The sequence below is a fragment of the Scardinius erythrophthalmus genome (genome assembly GCF_964197995.2).
Source record: "Scardinius erythrophthalmus genome assembly, chromosome: 8".
Classification (NCBI taxonomy): domain Eukaryota; kingdom Metazoa; phylum Chordata; class Actinopteri; order Cypriniformes; family Leuciscidae; genus Scardinius; species Scardinius erythrophthalmus.
In genome coordinates this window covers 37,924,153-37,943,345 of record NC_138228.1, presented here as the reverse complement: position 1 = coordinate 37,943,345, position 19,193 = coordinate 37,924,153, and the positions used below count along the sequence as shown (strand labels likewise).

At 36.8% G+C, this 19,193-nt stretch overlaps 1 protein-coding gene across 1 annotated transcript in view; it reads right to left on the bottom strand.

The window, feature by feature from the left end:
• The window catches only part of LOC308694804 (putative nuclease HARBI1), a 30,451-nt gene extending 21,868 nt beyond the window's left edge, over positions 1–8,583 (bottom strand). Inside the window, exon 1 of the mRNA XM_081372558.1 lies at positions 8,407–8,583. The gene's annotated coding sequence lies outside the window, so the exon portion shown is untranslated. The remainder of the gene's footprint in view (positions 1–8,406) is intronic.
• Positions 8,584–19,193: the final 10,610 nt, after the last annotated feature.

The window sequence follows — 19,193 nt, the reverse complement described above, 5'->3', positions numbered from 1 at the left end:
GATCCACCACAATGGCCTCCACTACCGCAGCTGCCGTATTCTTCTTCGGTTCCAGCCATCTCCGTGTGATCCGGACAAGTTCGTGCATCTGCGCACGAGGGGGCTGGTCTGGTTGGAAGGTCCAGCTGTGGAAGCGCTGGGCCATACCAAACTTGGTGAGCCCATTTCTGCTGAGGATCTCAGCCTTCAGGGAATCATAGTCAGTCACCTGGTCAGGGCCCAGGTCCCGGACAGCATTCAAGGATTCCCCCGTTAGGAAGGGCGCTAACAGTCCAACCCACTGTGCCCTGGGCCAGGCTTCCCTAATGGCCGTGGCTTCAAAAGCATGCAGGTATGCCTCAACGTCATCTGTGGCCCCCATCTTGGATAAGAAGTCACTTGCCTTTATTGGGCGGACATTCCGGACGGCCATCTGTTTCTGTAGCTGCAATTCCTCTGCCTTCAGAAGGTTGGCTCTTTTTTGCTCCTCCAAGAGAGCCACGTTCGTTTGCATTTGGGCTTGCTGGCCAGCAATAAGGGCTTTCAAAATTTCCTCCATTTTGTTATGTGCGGGGCCAACGGCCAAGTTGGAAAAGTGGGCAATCAAATTTTCAGTGTCCTCCTCTGACATGCACTATTAACACTTGAGCTCTGCCCGCATTCTCCACCAAATGTGATGTCATGAGAGGCTGCACAGCTCTAAGCGGGACAGTTCAAGTAGTGCAAGGACACAAAGTTCAAATATAACCAAGGATTTTATTAAAGTTCTTGGGAATCAACAGAAACAGTGTTCCAAATTCAAAAGTGTAACTAAGGTTCAGGTTGATCTTCAACAGTCAAAACTTAAACGATGCCTCTTCTGGTGGTGAATTTCACAATTCCGATTCCCTTAGGTAAATAAACAGTCTTTTCCAACCTTACTTCAATCAGTGCTGCAGCCCGTGGCCAATTCAGCAGTAAGTCCTTCAAATGTCTGGTAAGTATTTCCAACCTTCAGTATTCCTCGTAGGAATGATACTTGAGCGGTCTGGTCCTCCTCTGCAGAGTCAACAACCTGAAGCTTGTCTCCCAAACCTCACACTCCCATTAACTGTGTCTCTGATCCTTAAAAAGCCCTTCAGCTCATCAGACTCTGATCAGTTTCAGGTGTGCGGGAATGTGGTGTATTGAGGGGTGGAGTTCCCAATTCCACCAGCAGATGGAGCCATAGCTGTTTGTGGTTGCAGCCATCTCAGGGGAATGTAGCGCCCCTCCAGGACACAGCCTCTCGTGACATCACAGTATATAAACCTTTCCAGAGAGATGATGGTGACATTACCATGCGGAGCATCTATCGCACTTTAGCTAGGCTTTACGACCCCCTCGGATATCTCATTCCGTATACCACCAGAGCCAAGACTGTTGTGCAGTCGTTGTGGGATAAGAAACGAGAATGGGATGATCCCAATCTACCATCAGGTCTTCTCGACGTTTGGCATCAGTGGGAGAGCGAGCTCCCCCAATTGTCTCAGATCCACTTGCCAAGATGCTACAGTTCCAGTCTTCAGTATCCTGTCAAGAGCCGCAGTGTTCACGTGTTTTGTGATGCGTCTGAAAAGGCGTACGGCTCTGTAGCATACTTGTGTTCTGAGGATGATCAGGGCAATACGCAGGTTGCCTTCATGGCGGCGAGGTCACGAGTCACTCCGAGGAAACAGATCTCCATCGCTCGTTTAGAGCTTTGCGCTGCATTGACAGGAGCGCAGCTAGGAGACGTCCTGAAGAAAGAGCTAACTCTAGATATCTCTAGATTCGTCTATTGGTCTGACTCGACTACCGTTCTTGCTTGGCTGCAGTCTGATTCGTGCAGATACCGAGTGTTCATAGGAGTTCGAGTCACAGAAATTCAAGAGTTGTCTGACCCTGGAGCTTGGCGCTATGTCGATTCGGCAGCCAACCCTGCAGATGATATTACGCGAGGGTTGTCCTTGGCCCGGCTAGCTGAAGAAAAACGATGGAAACAAGGGCCAGCTTTCTTGATGCAGTCTAGCAGCTGTTGGCCTAAGGCACCAGAAGGAAAGGCCCCCGAGGAAGTTCAGGAACTAAAGAAATCAGTGTTTTGCGGTTCGTTGACTGAACATAAGTTGCAAGTTGAACCTGATCCCAGTCAATTTAGTAGTTATACGGAGTTATTAGAGGCTACAGCGCGAGTTTTTCATGGGGCGGCTGGCAACACAGATTCACCGAGTGCAGATGCGTTTCAGAAGGCAGAATTGTCTATCCTTAGACAGTGTCAGATGCAAAACTTTCCTGACGAGTTTGCCTTACTCAAGGGAGGGAAAGACATTTCTGCACAGAGCTGACTTCTTAAGCTTGCTCCTGAGTATGACAAAGAGCTAGACTTGATTAGAGTAGGAGGACGACTTCGTAGATGTCATGGATTGAGTGATGCAGTTCTACACCCTATCGTTCTGTCACAGAATCATCCTGTGGTGAAGCTTCTAATCAAGCATTACGATGAACAATTGCGCCACCCTGGAGCCGGCAGGGTGTATGCCGAGCTGCGGCGTAAGTTTTGGATTTTGCGGCGAAGAGAGGCGATTCGAAGACACCAGCACCACTGTCTTGAGTGTAACAAGTGGAGAGGCAAGCCAATGATTCCTAGAATGTCAGACTTACCCCCATCAAGTCTGCGATTGTGTAAACCTCCTTTTTACTCCACTGGAGTAGATTGTTTTGGACCACTGATAGTGAAGGTGGGCCGCCGCACTGAGAAAAGGTGGGGTATCGTATACAAGTGCCTCACTACTCGAGCCGTACATCTTGACCTATTGGATCACATGGATGGAGATTCATTCCTGCTGTCGCTCAGGCGTTTCATTGCCCGAAGAGGGAAACCCTATGAGCTTCTCTCGGATCAGGGAACAAATTTCCGAGGGGGATGCAAAGAGCTGGAGGACACCTTCTCTCAGATTCAGCCCAGTATCAGAGACCAGTTGGCCAAAGAACAAATCAGATTCCGGTTCAATCCACCAAGTGCACCTCATTTCGGCGGCTCGTGGGAAAGAGAAGTGAGGTCTGTAAAGACAGCCTTGAGAATCACCTTAGGCGCACAGACAGTTACCGAGGAGGTATTAAGAACCATTCTGATCGAGGTTGAGAGCATCCTTAATTCTAGACCCTTGGGTTATGTCTCTAGCGACATCGCAGATCCAGACCCAGTGACACCAAATTCCTTGCTGATGGGGCGGCCTGACTCCTCCTTGCCTCAAGTTGTCTATTCAGACCCAGAATTACTCAGTAGGAAAAGATGGAGACATAGTCAGGTTCTGAGTGATCATTTTTGGAAGCATTTTATTCATGACTTCTTACCCACATTACAGTCAAGACAGAAATGGCACAGAGAGAAAGAGAATATTGCAGTTGGTACTGTAGTACTCATTGTTGACGAGCAGATTCCAAGAGCGCTTTGGAGAGTTGGTACTGTCTCTTCTGTCATTCCTAGTTCAGATGGGAGAGTCAGAACAGCAGTGGTCAAAGTGAAAGATCAAACGTACACAAGACCAGTAGCTAAGTTGATTGAATTGCCAATATTACCCCCAGACTCAGAGAGTTCCTCATAGACCCTACTAATGGCAAATTTGCATACCAAATTTGGGGGCGGCTGTGCAAAAGGGCATGGTCATTTTATATTTATGTTGTTATTATAGTTTTACATTGTTCCATTCAAGTGTTGAGTTTGCCGAGTGGGCAGGGTTTGAATCAGAAGTCTCGCGAGTTCTGTAAAAAATGACGCAAGATCGCATATTCGCGGCAATGGAGGAAAGAGTGAAGAAATGTGGTGCGAGTTAATATTGTGAGCAAACGAGACGAGTTAAGGTGCATCAGACGGCCATAAAGTTATAGATCAATAATACAGCTGGTGAGCAGTTTGGTATTTCATATGTGATGGGCGGCTGATGTTGTGTGATCGCTCCTGAGGTTGTTTGATTTCTGTGGTGAATACTCGCGTGTGCGTCATTGCAGACTGTAAGTGATTATCTTACATTTATTTTGTCTAATCATTGTTTGATATTCTGTTTATTGCATCAATAAGATATTTATTCAGTTATAAAAGAACAGCTGCTATATTATACCTGTATCACAAGTTTGTGATGCCTCTCACGTTCAATCAAGTGAAGTGATAATGACGCAGCATTTTTATTGTAAGATTTGTAACAGAAACTAATTGAGTTTGTTTATTTTATTATAGAACCACACATACACGTTCATCTATATTTTGTCCAGCTGACCTGTCACACAAACCCAACACACACACACTGAACATCGCAGCAATTAACCCTTTCGTCTGAGGATGGACTTCTGATGACATCTGCACCCTTCTTCCATTAAGTGGACTTCCTCTGGCATACTTGGGACTTCTTAAAACTGAGTACACTTACTTATTACCACCACCTCGTTGCCCTCTCTGAATATAATTGTATCTTTTGAATATAACCACATTGTTTTTATTGTTTGTTTATTTTACGTAGTAGGCCTACGCTGTTTATTGTGATATTTATATTTTGTTGACATTGTCAGAAAATGTATCAATCAATACAGTGAGTGAATTTGATCTTTGTCTCTGGCTTCTTCAGGCTTCTCCTAGAGAATGCATGCATAATAAAAAATAAAATATTATTTGCAAATAGTTACAATTATTTCACTAATACAATAAGCTTTTTTTTCTTTATTCCCTTAAATCGCTTTTAGAATTAATTCCTTTAAATAAAAATACCCCAAATTTGGGTTGGAATAAATCGCTTTAAATCCCTTAAATCCCTTAAAATTTGGGTTGGAATAAATCGCTTTAAATCCCTTAAATCCCTTAAATCGCTTTTAGAATTAATTCCTTTAAATAAAAATACCCCAAATTTGGGTTGGAATCAGCCCCCCCCCCCTCCCCTCACTCTCACTCCGAGCTAAACAGGCAACCCTGATACATGCTCGTTTTTCTGCTCTCACGGAACAGATGGATCATAATATGCTTATGTACCGTCAGATGAAATCATGCAGGCGTCGGCGCTTTCTCCGTCCATGCAATAAATGCACATGAATGAGCGCGGATTTTCTAGCGCATTTACTTGCACTTCAGAGGCAATATATCTATGGTTTAACCCATTTGAGAGACGGCCAAAATCAGAATTTAAAATGGACTGAATAAGCTCTCTATGAACTTGAGCAATACCGCGCTGACGGACCATGAAAGAGTGACGGACATGTATGCACATAAATCACTGTCACACACAAATACTCTCGAAGTAATACACAGTCTCACTTGAAACCATGTCTTTTAACTATTATAATATTTCGAAGGGCAAAAATAGGAACGTTAATTGGCTTTACATCATCAGCTAACTCGATCACGTCGAGCTAGGTGATTTCAGATAGCCAGGCCAGGCTACTCAGCTCCACTCACGCCCCCCCGCCTGTTTGTCTATTTTCTGTTATCCGGGAGTGACGCAAGGCCAAGATGGCGACGGCCGGCTCCGCCCACTTTAGGCTTCAAAAATGCTCTTGAGAAACCTACGGGTGATGTCACGGACACTACGTCCATATTTTTTTACAGTCTATGATTTCCGCACTTACTCAAAACGTGCGTACACCACCTCCTGAGCTGGCGTAGGATTTGAGCGTGCCGTACGCCAATGTCCATATTGATAAATCTCAAAGTCACCGTGGTTTTGGGTGTACGCCAGGTGTACGCTGGAAATTTGGTGTACGCACTTTTGATAAATGAGGGCCAGTGTGATTAAACAATACGTTATGGTATCTGACAGAAAGTCTGATTGTTTGAAGCCTATTGAAGCCTTTTGAACATGACAGTTAGTGTGTGTTTTGGAAGACACTGTTATAATAATATGACAGCTAGTTCTGGACTTCTGAAGTTGGTATCACACATGATCCTCCCCCTACATATCCGGGCTGTAATGTGAAACTGATAAGAAAAAACTGTGAAAGTTTATCTCACACAAACGTTGAAAAGCCATTCAGTTCTTTTAAAAAAATATAAATGAAATGTTTATAAAATAGCTTACTAAAACCTCACACCAAAAGTTTAAATAAAATGAGAGTCACAAAAAATTGCAATGAGTCTCTCAAAGCACCGTCTCAAAACATAGTGCTCGTGTCTCTCTCTCTCTCTCTCTGTGTGTGTGTGTGTGTGTGTGTGTGTGTGTGTGTGTGTGTGTGTGTGTGTGTGTGTGTGTGTGTGTCACTGAATTCCCCCTGCCACCCTTTTGAGCTCTGACATCTGAAACATGCTGTTCAGACACTGTGATTGAACAATGTCATACAAAACATTCTATCCTTTAAAAGAAAATAAATGATTATAAAATAAAGATCTTACTAAAACCTCACTATCTAAAATGGTGCCTTCGAAGGGCACTGAAGTTTTTAATCATTATCAACATATTTTTTGATAAAAAATAACTATAAAAGAGTTCCAAATGACACTTATTTTTGAGCCCCACACTTTTAAGCACTCCAAAGTTTTAACTAGAGCAGGGGGCAGAGTTAAAAAGGAACTTTGTCTAGCCTTAATTTACTGAAGGCTATGGATGTTAGGTAAATGTTTATTAAATTAATTCACAATATGTACACATTCATTATTAATCTTATGCCTAATATAATGAAAATGGCTGTTATTTGTTTCATCTCCTCTCACATTAAATCACATGTATTATATAGGCCTATTTTAAGTTCAAAATGGTGAAATTAGAAAAAAGTTGACACAGTAGAGGAACTACAGAATAAATTAAAATAAGCATTAAAAAGGATCAAGTCCATAGTGAAAAAAATCAGAAAAAAAGATTATCAAACGTAGGAAAAGATTTATAATTTACTTTGTTAGTAGTCAATATGTTTCTCAATCTTCAATAAGCTTTACTATAATGTTTACATGGTTTTGGTTGTGTATTTAATTGTTAATTATTTTTAACAGATGGTGACGTTCAAACGCTGAGCGTTCAAACACATTCTAGAAACATGACAAATCAACACCCTAACAACCTTCCACAACGACAGCATAATAATACTAATTCTACATCATTCGGACAGCCATTAATTCAGAACCCTAATCAGCTTAACTTAACAATTGACCAGAAGAATGGTGGGACAAAAGTTGCCACAATCATGGTAGGAAAAACAATATATGGTGATGTTAACATCTGATAATTTAAGAAACAGTTGCTTAGTTAAGAAATGATTTGTGTATGTTATATATATTTATGTATGAGTATATTTGTTATTTTTTTATTTTTTCATACATTCCTATATGAACATGTTTGACCACACTCTGAGACTATATACTTTTTGCAAACTGTACAAAAACAAAAAGAAACAAGATGTCAATTACAGACATTCAATAACTAAAACTGATCACTATAGTGGCTTTTCTGTATTTGTTTTAAATGGCTCATGATGATGCATTTACTTTTAACCCAGTTGACCTCTAGAATTTACTTTTGGTGCAATTTTATCTGCAGGTTTCACCAAAGTGTGGAACTTTGTTTAACAGCTTCAAGTTTTGATGAATATGCATCTCTCGGTGCAATAGTCGGATGTGATTCTGTTGTAATAGTTTAAGTGTAACTTTGTTACTCATACTTTGTGTGATTCGTAGATAGAGGTAAAGTTGCACTAAACAAAGTATCAATGTAGTTCTCAAACAGAAAGACTATCACTTAAATTCTTAATCGTCATTTATTTCTATAAACACTAAATGTTGACAGCTTTAAAAGAAACGTCTTCACCTAAAACACATACAGTCCAACATACAAAATGTGAAACAGTGTCGTCTGAACAAGATGACTAAATCTAGTGGAGTAATAAAACCATCATTTGGAAACTTTTTATTATAAACGGCTTTTTTCAATCCTCTTTTCTTAGTGATTTGGTCTTTTGAATCTTAAAGATAAAGAATAAGAATATGTTTTTAAAGTTAGTCCATAGGGTGTGGAACTTTGCATCACTATGGTGTGTAAAAATAGATTTAAGCACAACTATTTACACACATACTAAGTAGGAGAACATCTTACTGTATTGTGAACATTCCATTATCTGTTTATTTGGGGTCAGAGAACATCCTTAGCTCATACTGCCGTGCAAAGGCAAAAGACCGTAACTTCGTTTTTGGTCGAAAATGAGTTATTTATATTTTTGGCACATTCAAGACCTCTTTTATCATGTGGATAAGTATCTTGAATCAATTCCGTTGTTTTTTCGAGAAAATAATGAATTGTCTTAACAGTAACTTCCAAAAGGCAGAACACCGTAACATCAGTTACGGCTCTTTGGCTTTGTTTTGGAACGCTCGAAATGGAGTTACGGTACTCTGCCTTTGTTTAGCCGCGCCTCAATATGAAGTTACTGTGCCGGTGTTCTATCAAATAATGCTACCTAACTTACCTGATTGTACGCTTATCAGTCCCTCTAACTTCTGATGTCCTCGAGCTTTGTCCTGCACAGTTGCGGTCAGAACATTTAGTATGGTCTTAACCCGCCGTCAACAAACGTGCGATATCGATCGCGAAGGATTATGCAGAGCTGACAGAAACGTTACACATTGCCGTGTCAGATGAATACAAACAAGAATTAAAGCCCCGCCTCACTCAGTTCGGGTACAGGACCTGGTTGAAACACTCTAGCTGGCAGAGTGCCAAAACTTCGCCGGCGCCTTCAACCCCGCCCTAAACACGGTCGAGCCAATGCTGGACTAATATATCTATGGAGGTATTTTGTCATGTCAAATGTATTGATAATGCCATCAGAAGGCAGCCAAAGCCCATGATAGCAATAAGTAGATGGCTATATATAATTGTAAATCATACAAAATAAATGCCATGATCACTAGATTTTATACAGGTGTTACTATAATGTTTTTGTTAATGGTGATCAGCAACTAAATATTGATAATGTGGAAGTTACTGCCTTTTGCCTTGGCATGACTTCTCACTTTTTGTTGACAATGCAAAGGCAGAGTACAGTAATGCAAAGGCAGAGTACAGTAACTTTAAAATAGTGGTCAAAAGTCAAGTTTGAGCTCAAGATTTTTTTATGAATATAATTTCCATTACTAAAACATCTATTTGCCAGATTTCCAGTGTCCTAGCTATAATTAATTTGGCGGGACAACTAAAAATCTTTAAAGTAATTTTTCTCAGTTCCACACTCTAGCGACTTAAGGTCTTTTGCCTTTGTAGGGCAGCATACATCTCTTTACTTTTGTGCTGGATGTTAAAGTGTTAGTTAAAAAGATGAAGGTATTAGTTAATAACAAACAAACAAAAAAACTTTAAATCAACATGAAGCCATAATATTAATAAATAAAATATGGTTTACAATTACAGTACAATGACTTCCATAATATTTTCTTTTAGTAAAGCTATGTCTGGATCAGCCAACACAAAGTTGTGTATTGTGAGTGAGACCTCGCAAAGATTACACCGATATTAGATTTCTCGAACATTGCATGGTTGCACTATGCCTGAAACTTTGCCGAAAACTGTCAAAAAATCATCTGGTATCATGGTTTAGTTGAATTTTAAAACACTGTTTTTTCTTAAAAATGTTGTGTCAGACGTATTGGGTAGCATGATTATCTTGTTTAATTGTGTATTCAGTCCATATTTATCAGGTTTATATTTGTAGAAATAAGCAAAATACATTTATAAAGCAAAAAGAACCCGTTAATGGCCTTGTGTCAGAACACAACAGGTATGAAGGAAGGGTCCATGGAAGCTTCCATGTCATTCCGCCATCTTGAAAAACTATAATGGCAGAGAGGGAAAAAAAAGCACTAGCTACCTCAACACGTTTCATCATCAACGCGTGTTCGTTCAGAGCCGGTTGCCTGAGACCAGCTAAAGTGGACAAGGAGATCAGCGAGAGGCACTTGTCACCAGTGTTGGGGGTAACTCATTACACGTAACTTGAGTTACGTAATCAGATTACCTTTTCAAGTAACTATTAAAGTAATGCATTACTTTTTCAATTTGCAATAAAATATCTAAGTTACTTTTCCAAATAAGTAATGCTAGTTACTTTTTCACATTTTTTGACTAACAGCTCTCCTGTCCCCATGTTGAGAGAAACAAAGTGAGGTGGTGGTGTGTGCGCTGTGTAAACATGATGGTTATTGTAGTTCTAGAGTAAATGTGAACTTACTCATCTCACTGCTCAAAATAAATAAAAACAGTAAACTTCAATCTCAACTTTTATAATTAATTATTAAATTACACAAATATACTTTGTGAATTTAATCTCACTTTATTAATGTCAATGATCTAATTCAACCATACTAATAAGCAAAAATTGCTTAAGATTTAGAAATAAGAGTGTTACTTCCTTCTCCTGTATATTATTGTTCTTTAATCCAGAACAGCAGGGCAAGTGGCACCCTTTACTGTACAAGCGTAAATATACATTTCCTTCAGCCTGAGGCTTATTCAGTTCACTTTTGGTGTGAAAGGGCCTTAACATTTGCCAAAAATATAACTTTTTTGTTGGTCTTGTTATTAAAACAAAAAACAAAAAAACAAGCAAGCCCAGCCCAGGTGAGAAGAAAAAGTAACGTAAAGTAACGTAACACATTACTTTTCATAAAAAGTAACTAAGTAATGCAATTAGTTACTTTTTTGGAGAGTAACGCAATATTGTAATGCATTACTTTTAAAAGTAACTTTCCCCAACACTGCTTGTCACTACCCCGGCACATTTGAAAGGCTGCACTGCACGGTACAATATAATGCAGGATCGTAGTTATGCAGAGCCACAGGAGAAGGAACCCTCGTGGCCAAAAAGCAAAAAAATTATCGGGATGTAAATAAATATCGGGATAGCTCTTCCCAGGTGGAAAGTGCTAATGAAGGAGAAAGACTTTGAAAGGGAAGTTGCCTGCTTTCTTCTCGACAGGTAAGTCAAAGTTACGGTCTAAATGACAAGCTTTTTTCATTGCTTGGTTGTGTAAAATATTTTTTTTAGGCAGCATAACAGTAGAACATGTATAGTTAAACTCGATGAAGTGCAATTGGAAGACATGTTGTCATAGCTTCTTGGCACATAATGGTTACCGTAGTTGCAATACGCCTTTGAAAAGCGACGCGCTAGAGAGCACCATTCGTTAAAATGCAAAATACAATTTCACCGCTAGATGGGAGAAATTCTTTTGGGAGAACTAACTTGTAGGGTCTTTAACAAAAAAGTCTCCAAAATCAAGGAGGTCAAAGGGCATGCTTCCTGCTATAGTATCATCAGCTCTCCCCAAAGTCTATTCATACGGCCACCAGACAGATTTTAAACACCGGATTTAAACTTCTACATATATTTTGAGTAGATAACCGATAGTATATTCTCAGTAAAGGGTTTCACCCTGTGTGTTTCCACACTGATTAAGGATAGTTTGGGAGTTACAAGTAAAAATGATCTTATACGTGTAATAGATCATAGCTACCAGTAAGATCATGATTTGAATTAAATCGAGTAAAATTAAATATTCGCCAACTTGACTTATGCCACGTCATGGACCACAGAGACACATGGCGTCTCTGAAATTGTGTGGTGATTTTCCAAATGATACAAACTTAGTGTAAATAAGAGCAATGTAGAGTCCTCGGATTTCTTAAAAACAACACAACATCAAAACATTGTGACAAACTTTGACAACATGTTGTATGGACAAAAATACTGTTTGAAATATTTTTGTATAAATAAGATCTAAGACGCCTAAGCATATACTTTTTTACTTTATTTATTTATTTCATTTTTGAAAAATGTAGTTTTCTGTGATGGTCGTGTTTAGGTGTACATGATCGAATATGCAGTTACGGTACAAAAATCATTATGCTATGGAAAGCCCCCACCATAAACATTTAAACCCCAGCATGGACAAAAAATGCTGATTGAATCTTTTCATATAAATGAGATTTAAGACGACTAAGTACAGTTTTTCAACCATCTAAAGTTTTTGAAAAGACATTGTTTAATAACAATTATACTTTAGGGTCACAGTTAAACAAAATCATTACAGTAATCTTCTATAAGATAAATAGAAGATATGAATGTATTCAAACTTTAAAGATTTCATTTAAAAAGTCTTTTACTTTTAAAAGATCATATTTAAACTTTTACGATTATGCTTTGAAATAAATTTAGTGTGAACAAAACTTTGGCTCCGGAAAGGCGTTAGCAGACTAACATTACATACGATGTGACACGATCTGTCACCCTATTTCCTGAAGCTAACATTATTGTCAAGTAACTTCTTCCTCAGAAGACGCAGCGCTAAAAATGATTTTGTTTTTATGTTTGTTTATCTAAAACTAAAATAATTGGTTCAATAAGATATTTATATTATATAATTTATATACTTTTAAATAACAGAATGGTTTTCAACTTTTGTGTGAAATATAAAACATGATTAGGACAACTCTCTTTCTCACTTTCACTGTAACCTCAGGAATGTGGAGGGGGATCATGTCAGAGGGCGCTTAAATAATTAGATAAACAAAAACAACAAAAACAAAACAAAAATAAAAACAAAATCATTTTTAGAGAGTCACAAAAGTCATCTCACATCTGTGAAATCTTCAATAATTCCTTAAGTTGTATATGTGAGAAAATGACCACATAGGCCTGTCTTATTGGTAGGTTGCTTATAAGGTCCTTCCGATCAGCACTGCGTCTTGTGAGGAAGTAGTTACTTGACAATAATGTTAGCTTCAGGAAATAGGGTGACAGATCGTGTCACATCGTATGTAATGTTAGTCTGCTAACGCCTTTCCGGAGCCAAAGTTTTGTTCACACTAAATTTATTTCAAAGCATAATCGTAAAAGTTTAAATATGATCTTTTAAAATTAAAAGACTTTTTAAATGAAATCTTTAAAGTTTGAATACATTCATATCTTCTATTTATCTTATAGAAGATTACTGTAATGATTTTGTTTAACGGTGACCCTAAAGTATAATTGTTATTAAACAATGTCTTTTCAAAAACTTTAGATGGTTGAAAAACTGTACTTAGTCGTCTTAAATCTCATTTATATGAAAAGATTCAATCAGCATTTTTTGTCCATGCTGGGGTTTAAATGTTTATGGTGGGGGCTTTCCATAGCCATAATGATTTTTGTACCGTAACTGCATATTCGATCATGTACACCTAAACACGACCATCACAGAAAACTACATTTTTCAAAAATGAAATAAATAAATAAAGTAAAAAAGTATATGCTTAGGCGTCTTAGATCTTATTTATACAAAAATATTTCAAACAGTATTTTTGTCCATACAACATGTTGTCAAAGTTTGTCACAATGTTTTGATGTTGTGTTGTTTTTAAGAAATCCGAGGACTCTACATTGCTCTTATTTACACTAAGTTTGTATCATTTGGAAAATCACCACACAATTTCAGAGACGCCATGTGTCTCTGTGGTCCATGACGTGGCATAAGTCAAGTTGGCGAGTATTTAATTTTACTCGATTTAATTCAAATCATGATCTTACTGGTAGCTATGATCTATTACACGTATAAGATCATTTTTACTTGTAACTCCCAAACTATCCTTAATCAGTGTGGAAACACACAGGGTGAAACCCTTTACTGAGAATATACTATCGGTTATCTACTCAAAATATATGTAGAAGTTTAAATCCGGTGTTTAAAATCTGTCTGGTGGCCGTATGAATAGACTTTGGGGAGAGCTGATGATACTATAGCAGGAAGCATGCCCTTTGACCTCCTTGATTTTGGAGACTTTTTTGTTAAAGACCCTACAAGTTAGTCCTCCCAAAAGAATTTCTCCCATCTAGCGGTGAAATTGTATTTAGCATTTTAACGAATGGTGCTCTCTAGCGCGTCGCTTTTCAAATGCGTATTGCAACTACGGTAACCATTATGTGCCAAGAAGCTATGACAACATGTCTTCCAATTGATTGCAATGAAAAAAGCTTGTCATTTAGACCGTAACTTTGACTTACCTGTCGAGAAGAAAGCAGGCAACTTCCCTTTCAAAGTCTTTCTCCTTCATTAGCTCTTTCCACCTGGGAAAAGCTATCCCGATATTTATTTACATCCCGATAATTTTTTTGCTTTTTGGCCACGAGGATTCCTTCTCCTGTGGCTCTGCATAACTATGATCCTGCATTATATTGGACCGTGAAGTGCAGCCTTTCAAATGTGCCGGGGTAGTGACTATGGGGCGCCGTTTGTAAAGCGGCTCACGCTGAAAATAACAGCAACATTTTGTCACATTTAGCTTCAAACAATGTTTAAAAAACTGGTATGAATTTTTGACTGTCACTTTTTACCACATTTACAACAATATTTGTCAACTTAGAGATATTTTAAATAGTTAAATCTAAATATTAAATGTTACACCTAAATGTTAAATGTTAAATCTAAATGTTAAATCTAAATCTAAATGTTAAATATAAATGTTAAATCTAAATATTAAATCTAAATCTAAATGTTAAATCTAAATATTTAATCTAAATCTAAATGTTAAATCTAAATGTTAAATCTAAATCTAAATGTTAAATCTAAATGTTAAATCTAAATCTAAATGTTGAATCTAAATCTAAATGTTAAATCTAAATGTTAAATCTAAATCTAAATCTAAATGTTGAATCTAAATCTAAATGTTAAATCTAAATCTAAATGTTGAATCTAAATGTTTGGGGTGAAACTACATATTTAACTAATATGCAAATTCAAAATGCCGGTAACAGGAAGTGCCAAAATAAAAGCTCGAGGTGGTCAGTGTGTGTTTATAGCATGGTTTATAGTGTCAAATAACGAATAAAACCCATCTCATCCGAGGAAATGGACTCTTGGACATGGATTATCGTGATAATAACTACCTAAAATAATAAACACGTTTGGAGAAACTGTATTTGAAGAGTAGGCTAGTGTCACTTTTATGAAAAGTGCGGGACTTATGAACTGTTGCCATAATAGCCAGCCACTAGGGGGCTCACTTTGACTGAATGTCATGTCATCACTCTGTCATCACGATACTCTACAGTTTCTCCAAACGTGTTTATTATTTTAGGTAGTTATTATCGTTATATTATAGTTATTATTATGAGATGGTTTTTATTCGTTATTTGACACTATAAACCATGCTATAAACACACACTGACCACCTCGAGCTTTTATTTTGGCACTTCCGGCATTTTGAATTTGCATATTAGTTAAATATTTAGTTTCACCTAAAACATTTAGATTCAACATTTATATTTAGATTCAACATTTAGATTTAGATTTAACATTTAGATTTAGATTTAACATTTAGATTTAGATTTAATATTTAGATTTAACATTTAGATTTAACATTTAGATTTAACATTTAGATTTAACATTTAGATTTAACATTTAGATTTAATATTTAGATTTAATATTTAGATTTAACATTTAGATTTAGATTTAACATTTAGATTTAGATTTAATATTTAGATTTAACATTTAGATTTAACATTTAGATTTAGATTTAATATTTAGATTTAATATTTAGATTTAACATTTAGATTTAGATTTAACATTTAGATTTAGATTTAATATTTAGATTTAACATTTAGATTTAGATTTAACATTTAGATTTAACATTTAGATTTATATTTAGCATTTAGATTTAATATTTAACATTTAGGTGTAACATTTAATATTTAGATTTAACTATTTAAAATATCTCGTTGACAAATATTGTTGTAAATGTGGTAAAAAGTGACCGTCAAAAATTCATACCAGTTTTTTAAACATTCATTGAAGCTAAATGTGACAAAATGTTGCTGTTATTTTCAGCGTGAGCCGCTTTACAAACGGCGCCCCATAAGTGACAAGTGCCTCTCACTGATCTCCTTGTCCACTTTAGCTGGTCTCAGGCAACCGGCTCTGAACGAACACGCGTTGATGATGAAACGTGTTGAGGTAGCTAGTGCTTTTTTTTTCCCTCTCTGCCATTATAGTTTTTCAAGATGGCGGAATGACATGGAAGCTTCCATGGACCCTTCCTTCATACCTGTTGTGTTCTGACATAAGGCCATTAACGGGTCCTTTTTGCTTTATAAATGTATTTTGCTTATTTCTACAAATATAAACCTGATAAATATGGACTGAATACACGATTAAACAAGATAATCATGCTACCCAATACGTCTGACACAACATTTTTAAGAAAAAACAGTGTTTTAAAATTCAACTAAACCATGATACCAGATGATTTTTTGACAATTTTCGGCAAAGTTTCAGGCATAGTGCAACCATGCAATGTTCGAGAAATCTAATATCGGTGTAATCTTTGCGAGGTCTCACTCACAATACACAACTTTGTGTTGGCTGATCCAGACATAGCTTTACTAAAAGAAAATATTATGGAAGTCATTGTACTGTAATTGTAAACCATATTTTATTTATTAATATTATGGCTTCATGTTGATTTAAAGTTTTTTTGTTTGTTTGTTATTAACTAATACCTTTATCTTTTTAACACTTTAACATCCAGCACAAAAGTAAAGAGATGTATGAGCTAAGGATGTTCTCTGACCCCAAATAAACAGATAATGGAATGTTCACAATACAGTAAGATGTTCTCCTACTTAGTATGTGTGTAAATAGTTGTGCTTAAATCTATTTGCACCATAGTGATGCAAAGTTCCACACCCTATGGACTAACTTTAAAACATATTCTTATTCTTTATCTTTAAGATTCAAAAGACCAAATCACTAAGAAAAGAGGATTGAAAAAAGCCGTTTATAATAAAAAGTTTCCAAATGATGGTTTTATTACTCCACTAGATTTAGTCATCTTGTTCAGACGACACTGTTTCACATTTTGTATGTTGGATTGTATGTGTTTTAGGTGAAGACGTTTCTTTGAGAGCCGTCAACATTTAATGTTTATAGAAATAAATGACGATTAAGAATTTAAGTGATAGTCTTTCTGTTTGAGAACTACATTAGCCGCGTTTCCATTACAGATTTGCGCAAATGTTTTGCGCTATTATCTAAATATCGATAAAAAACTATTGCGAAATGACGGCGTTTCCATTAACCGATGTTATGCGACTAAAACGTCTTTTTTTCTCTCGCGATAAGTCATTCCAAAAATCACGGCAACGGACGTTGGTTATAATATCACAGCCACCGCATTAGACATTATTATTATTATTAATGGAAGGAGACGTGGCGTGTTATCCAAGCATTAATGACAGGGAAAGACCCCCGAACGACACATATAAGGAGTTTCTTCTGGGTGTTTCGCCCTCATTTCTGCTCCGATTGTGGCATTTCTTTGAGATTTAGCCTAGAATCCAGTATTCCTATAGGCTAATTATTGTTTCTTTTATGAATTTAATAAAGAATTCTGTCTCGTATTCTGTCCAAGCGATCCATGTAGGCTACTTTTGTGTCTATTTGTATTTTCTTTTTTAACCCCTAATTGAAAAACGAAAAATGAACGGTTGTCTTTTTAAAACGCAAAGTTGAACACCAAAATTTTAATTTGAACTGGCTACACACAACTGCTGTGCTTTGTTTATGACTTTTTGCCCCTTTATTAAACATTTAAAATATTCACAAATTAATATGGAAAACATGTCGATTTTACTGGTTTTCTAAGGCCAAATTATAAACTAGAATTGATGTCTTTCCCGCAGTGCTGAATGAGAAGAGCCATTAATATAATTAATAAACTATTGTTTTCTAATTGTCGGCTAAAATCACATCTCCATCTCCGCTGTTAAACAGATGCGCTTTTAGAGAGAAATGCAACTTTCATACGGATTAGCCTACATAATTCGAATTTGTTCGTTTTAAAGTGGACATTTCAAGCTTTAGCCTACATAGGCTATATTTTGTTTCAGTTCTCGTGCTCCAGTTTACAGAGATCATGAAAGTGCGTCTGATTGTTTCTTTTATTTTACAAAAGCACGGCGTTTTCTTGTTATTGTGAGTTTACACAAATAAAAGTGGTTGAGAATAATGTATTATTATTTTCTGTCTGACCAGAAATGATAGAGTATTTTAAGTTGTTTCCACTGTTGATAGGAAAATGCAGGTGTTCGCGGCCGCGCCTCCGTGTCATGCAGTGCGCGCTCCACGCTCAGCTTTGTTCCTTTTTTGCATAAAAGCGTCTTCTAAATATAGCCTATTAAATGTTATAATAAAATAATATAAAATTATTATTATTTGCGTAGCTATAGGCCTTCATGGACTTCAAACACACTGCGTCTTCTAAGTCAGGTGACTGTAAATGCGCAAAAACTGTTTCCATTGCAGTTTTGCGAAATATTCCTTTTTCGAATTGCCTGAAAAACCACCTCATGAGAGCGTAAAAACTTTTTTGCGATAAATGGGAGTTTTTGCGAAATTGACCTGTTTCCATTAAGCGTATTTTCAATTCGCAATTTCAATTTGTGCAATTTGAAGGGTAATGGAAACGCGGCTATTGATACTTTGTTTAGTGCAACTTTACCTCTATCTACGAATTACATAAAGTATGAGTAACAAAGTTACACTTATTACAACAGAATCACATCCGACTATTGCACCGAGAGATGCATATTCATCAAAACTTGAAGCTGTTAAACAAAGTTCCACACTTTGGTAAAACCTGCAGATAAAATTGCACCAAAAGTAAATTCTAGAGGTCAACTGGGTTAAAAGTAAATGCATCATCATGAGCCATTTAAAACAAATACAGAAAAGCCACTATAGTGATCAGTTTTAGTTATTGAATGTCTGTAATTGACATCTTGTTTCTTTTTGTTTTTGTACAGTTTGCAAAAAGTATATAGTCTCAGAGCGTGGTCAAACATGTTCATATAGGAATGTACACTCAAAAAAATAATCTGTTGAACGAACTTAATTAAATTAAGGAAAGGTTTTCCACGAAATTGAATTACATTTGTCCAACAAAATCTAAATAGTTTGAAATAATGTGTTGTAATCTTGTTGTATGAATTTAAATTAATTTAGTCATTCCTGCTAGATAAAGTTTTGTCGGGTTGACTACATTTAGTTTTTGACCTGCCTTAAATAACCAACATTATAATTTTAGTTAATTTGACTCTATGGTCACTTCTATTGATAGACACTAATGTTCAATTGAATTATTACTTGTGCAGGTCTGTGAGCAAGGTTTACACAGTGTATACTGAGTGCCCACAGTCTGAACATGAGGTGTTATGCACATATAGCA